This window comes from Hirundo rustica, chromosome 3, assembly GCF_015227805.2.
Source record: "Hirundo rustica isolate bHirRus1 chromosome 3, bHirRus1.pri.v3, whole genome shotgun sequence".
Lineage (NCBI taxonomy): Eukaryota > Metazoa > Chordata > Aves > Passeriformes > Hirundinidae > Hirundo > Hirundo rustica.
The window spans coordinates 101742219-101747741 of NC_053452.1; the positions used below are offsets into that span (position 1 = coordinate 101742219).

The 5523-nt window shown below is 47.7% G+C and overlaps 1 long non-coding RNA gene across 1 annotated transcript; it reads left to right on the plus strand.

Annotated features, from left to right (window-relative positions):
* Positions 1–219: 219 nt before the first annotated feature.
* Positions 220–4527, plus strand: LOC120751313 (uncharacterized). Its single transcript, XR_005700378.2, has 3 exons — positions 220–359; positions 3268–3413; positions 3714–4527. It is a non-coding gene; the product is annotated as an uncharacterized LOC120751313 (long non-coding RNA).
* The last annotated feature ends 996 nt before the right edge of the window (positions 4528–5523 follow it).

The window sequence follows — 5523 nt, forward strand, 5'->3', positions numbered from 1 at the left end:
AGCTTCCCAACACACCTCTCTCAGCCAGCCTCTTTCCCTGGCAGCACTTTATTTGCTGAAGGTGAGGGACACTCGGACACAAATTAGGAACACATGGGAAACAGCCAGAGGGGCAGTGGGTGGTCATTTTCTACATCCCCCCAAATCAGTGCTCACCTCTGTGTTTACAGGGACAAAATAAGGATTTGGGCTTTAAATGCATTTCGGGGTAGAGTTTGGGTTCAAATCTGAAAGTGGTTTACCAGACTCTCAGGATCTAGAGCGCTGTTATGGTTGCTGGTTGCTCGAAATCTCAGGAGGTTGCACGGCATTCCTACCGGCTCCAAGTGGAAAATAGAAAAAACATGTCTTGGCAGTAGGTAAGAACCAGAGTGGAAGAGCTGGTGTGGGCTTGAGGGATGCATCACACGGGCCTTCCCTGATGTGGATTTTTGGTGTTAGGTTTGAGGACTGGCTCTGACTGCTTTCTGTTGGCGTGGAAAGCCTTTAAGCAAATCAAGAATTGTATTTCATATTGTATGATGCTGAGAAGAAAATCTGTCTCAAAACAACATCCCGACCTCAAATTTTACAGCAGGCTCTGCAGAGGCAAGAAATTCAGAAGGTTTTCCTAATTCTGCCAGGGGCTCCAGAGCAGATTAGAGCACTTTTTTTCCTTTTGGCAAGGAGGAGGCACTGACCCTGATGCAGCTTTGCACAGATGCTTGAGCTCTAGAACTGAAAAGTGTTATTTTGCCTCTGTTTTGACTTTTTATTGTATTCACTTGCAGTACTCCTGTAATTATTTTGCTTTGTTTGTTTTGTTTTCAAACAAAGAAACATCACTTCAAGCTAAATTTAGTGCCCCCGTGTTTATGAGCAATTTGCAATTAGGAAACAATATATCTCTGTGTGTGTGTGTGTGTGTGTGTGTGTGTGTGTGTGTGTGTGTGAGAGAAGGGAAAGGACCCTGGTAGTACAGTGGGTGATGTGTTTTTCTCCCAAATAAGCAACATGTAGGAAAATACAGTTAAACCTGTGCATTCCTGCCTGTTTCTTTCCTGATGCAAACATGGGTGTTGATGATAAGGCTATTGATAGAAGCTGTCTCTGAACTGATTCACAGATTTCATCAATATTCTCCACAACTGCCTCCTTGCATTTTTCCTCTCCCCCACGTGACCCTCTTCATCCTGCACCCTGCACCCCTCTCCCACCCATTTAGAAGGCATTTGCACGCTTTGCTGGCTGCTACGGTGATATTTAAATCGGAAAATGAAAGCATTGCATATCAACAGCATCCTCTTAAGTGATGCTCAATCCCTCTTTAATCTAATTCCCACAACCCCCACAATCCCTGCTTAACTGCAATTTTTTAATTGATCCACACCAGTGCTCAAGTTTTCTCCCTTGCCTTGTCTGCTACAGGTTGGATACACCTCTGTCTCTCCCTCTTCCCTTCTGTCTGCTCCTTCTTGAGGATGTTCCTGGCAGAGTATGTGTGTTTTATTATGAAAGAGAGTGGTTATTATCCAGCGCAGTAGCTTGGAAAGGGCTGGAATTTGCATTTTAGCATGGAGGAAGGAGATTTGCTGCCATCTGCACCTGGGGAGAGAAAGAGCTCCACAGCTGGAGGCAGCTGCCAAACGTCTGCCAAGCACCCTGCCTGTGAAATAAAGCAGGCTGCTCAGTTCTGCACCCAGTACAAGTGTTATGTCTACAAATACATTACCAGGCAAAGTGCTTTTAATCACAGAATATATCTGGATTGCATACAGCTGGATCTAGGCATGACAGGAAATAGCCATATCCATGCAGAAAGAGGGGTTTTTTTCCATTCCCATAGTCCAGAGCAGTGAGATCCACTGGGTTATTATCCTGGTATTCACGTGAGTTCTAAACACGATTCACATCTGTCACACGTGCACTGCAGAGCAAAATGAAACTCCTGGAAATTTTACATCAGATACAATTAACCTGTTGTCAGGCCATTACATGGGGCTGCTAATAAAAAGAAAGGATGATTAGGAAAACAAATTGACAACGCTCTTTCCTTATTGTATGGGCAAATGCCCTGTATTAGGCCCAGAACTTTCCAAGGGCAAAGTCCTGGACTGGGAGGGATATGGCAGATAGAGGCTGGTGCAGTAGATGGTGACATCCGGGTTAAGGGTGCCATCATACTGACTCACATAATCTATCTAGGTAGTTAAATATACACAGAATTGGGTTTTTTAATGATGAATGCTTTTGGGTTGCAGCCAAGAGCTGCTACAGATTTGGGCTGTGCAGAGGTTGCAGGTGAGTGTTGGGGCCAGCTGCTGAACTTCCCCACAGGGCTCTGCCATAAAAAAAGCCCTGCAGCCCCGGGGGCTCCCTGAGGGGTGACTTGTGGGGTACTTCTTCCTTCCCAGCTAGGGAGAGGTGGCTTCCAGTTTGAATTCAGGGGTATGTGTGCCACTGTGTCCTATCCCAGCTCTGCAAAAGCCTTCATCCTCACCAGCACCCTGCACCACGGGGCGCAGAATTCCCATCTCAGGGACAAGGTGGTCCCTTCCAGGCTGCCTCCAAGGCACTGTGGGTCCTGGCCCTGAGCATGCCAGTGTGTGGACACCTGCCTGCCATTATCTGGGCTGGGGCCCCAGCCCTGGTTAATGTACCAGCACTGAGACAGCGTTTCTAGAGCCTTGGGGGAAGGGCTGGGGCTGCCATTTAAGGGTATTCATCTGGGAGGTTCACTTAGTAGAGGAGCTGTGGGGCAAAACAGCCTTATGGTGCCTGTCTGTAGGGGCAGCCCTGCTCTCACTGCAGAGAGCTGGAGATTGGTGCCTGGGTTTCTCACCCTGGGGGTTACTAACCCAACTGCAGAAAAAATGAGACAACTTAATTCCCTTCCCTTCTGATTTGTTTTTTTATGAGTCACCCCGTAAATAACTGTCCGTGTTAAATGCTCAGGTGGGAGGGTTTCGGTGTGGGACCTACCAGTACTGGTACCACTGCTGGTACTGAGTGCCAGAATTCCACTGGGAAGCCTGTCATCATGAGCTGCTGATCAACTTGCAGGTAGCCTTTGAATACCACTAGCAGTACATACATCTGATTCCACAGGTAAATACAAATTGAAAAGGTAATATTTAACCAGCATTTAAGTAAGCAATATAATAGCGTGTGATCTCCTCTCAAACTTGTTTGTTCTGGTCCAGCTTCTATCCAGTGCTGACTGAGACTTTGGGGGCTCTGCTGTGCTTCTCCCAAGTCACATCTTTGTCTCCACATCTTACTTTTCAGGAGGCTGTACTGCAATCACACTGCTCTGCTTCATGAGCCTCACACGCTCCTGTTCATCTCAAACTGCTGTAGTAAATCAGGAGGAACCTCACTGACATCCGTGGCATCAGCACAGAAGCAACGAGAGCCACATCCAGAGTAGCAGGGTGATTCATTGCCTTACTATCTGCAGGCTGGGCTTGCATGGCTGCTGTGGGTGCGGAGGGAAGGGAATTGCCACGGCTTGGCATTACTCTTCCCCTGCATGCCTCTAGAGCCATCCTTTTATCTGTCTTAATGGGGAGGTTTCACGTGTCAGTGGGAAGGAGATGGGCTTACAGGAGTCACGCTGCATTCCCAGTGCCTTGTACTTCCACGGCTGTGGATGGTGCACGCCAGTTGGCAAAATGACACAGGATCTTTCCATCCACCCCTAAAAAATTTGTGTTTTGTACGGACCCTTCCAGTGCTGACTCTGCAGGCGGACCTGGGGAGAGGCTGGAGGCAGGGAGTGCTGTGGCTGCACGGGGAAACCACGCCAGGGTCACGGATGGATCCCGGCTCCAGGACCGGCCCCAAAGCGCCAGGGCTGCGGGACGTGCGGGGCTGCGGCAGGAGGACCAGCAGGAGAGGAGGGGAGAGCGCCGGGCTCCCACCTCTGCTTCCTCCCACCTCGGCCTTCCTCCCACCTCTGCCTTCTCCCACCTCTGCTTCCTCCCACCTCTGCTTCCTCCCACCTCTGCTTCCTCCCACCTCTGCTTCCTCCCACCTCGGCCTTCCTCCCACCTCTGCCTTCCTCCCACCTCTGCTTCCTCCCACCTCGGCCTTCCTCCCACCTCTGCTTCCTCCCACCTCTGCTTCCTCCCACCTCTGCTTCCTCCCACCTCTGCCTTCCTCCCACCTCTGCCTTCCTCCCACCTTTGCTTCCTCCCACTCTGCTTCCTCCCACCTCTGCTTCCTCCCACCTCTGCTTCCTCCTCGACCTCTTCCTCCTTGTTCTCTTCCTGCTGCTCAGAGCAAGCTGCTGAGTCAGAGCAGCGAGAGCAGGAAATTCTCTGTTCGGAGGGTGAGATCAGAGTGTTGTTCCTGATAAGCAAAAGCAATTTATTTTGCTTTGCTGGCCATTTCAGTGCGGCCAGCGGCTGGGCAGCGTGCTCGGTGGTCACCGTGCTAACAGGCCGCTTGTTTTCCTCACACCATCACGGAGAGCACGGATTGCAAATGCAATTGCACTGGTTTCACAAATGAAGTATTGCATGTACTGCAATGAAATGTGTGTTGGATTATTAAGAACGGGTCATAAGACTTTTTCCACGCCCATTTTCACAATAGGTAATTATAATTATTGCATCCCGTCCTGAGGACTCTATATTTTAATTATATTGTAAATTGTTGTGAAATGCTTAATCTAACACAAGAGAAAACACGGGGGGAGGGGCGGGGAAAGAAGCAGCTTTTCCTCTAGCAATGTTACAACAGTTAACAGGATGCTCTTGGAGGTTTTATTTGCTAAAAAAGTGGGACTTTACATTGATGGATAGTGGTTCGAATTTAATTGGTTTTGGCTCTGAAGGCTTACAAAGAGATACTTATGTTGAGCTGCAAATGATATTTCCTTTACAATGCAGAGGATGCCTTTTCTCTGTCTAAATGAAAAGCATAATTCTGTTCCCTTTCTTCATAGTAGTCCTTTCAGTTAGAGAGTTTGCGTGGTGAAGCCCACAAAAGAGAGGGCAAATCTGTTTCTCTGAGAGCCGCTCTCATTGCAAAGTCAGGATTTTCGTTCAAAAATTTTAGCGCAAAAAGCAAAAATAAATTCTTAACAATTTATGGAAACACTGCTTTGGCAGTACTCATTTTGACCAACTATCAAATGGTTTGAAATTATAAAACATTGGTTTGAAACTATACTGTTTTCCCAGATGCACATTAATCTCCCTGCTCCCGTGGGTTGTGGCAACAGACCCAAAGCCTTCACAGTCCACACTGTCCATACGTTAATTTATATTCTTAAATCATAACTAAAGTCATTATCCTGTTTTTCCCTCTCCAAAAGTATTTAGATGAGCTACCCACAATTTTGATGGCTGAAATAAGGACATGTGCATTTTGCCTTATATAAATTGCGAAGAGGAACCTGAAGAGCTTTTATTTTAATAGGGAAAAGATTTAGACCTGGGCTTCTTTCTCCCCTCTCAATTGGTTTTGTGCCTTGGGTTGCACAAGGCTATTCATAATTTCGCAGGTTACTGGACTTCCTCCACCTAAGAAGCATCT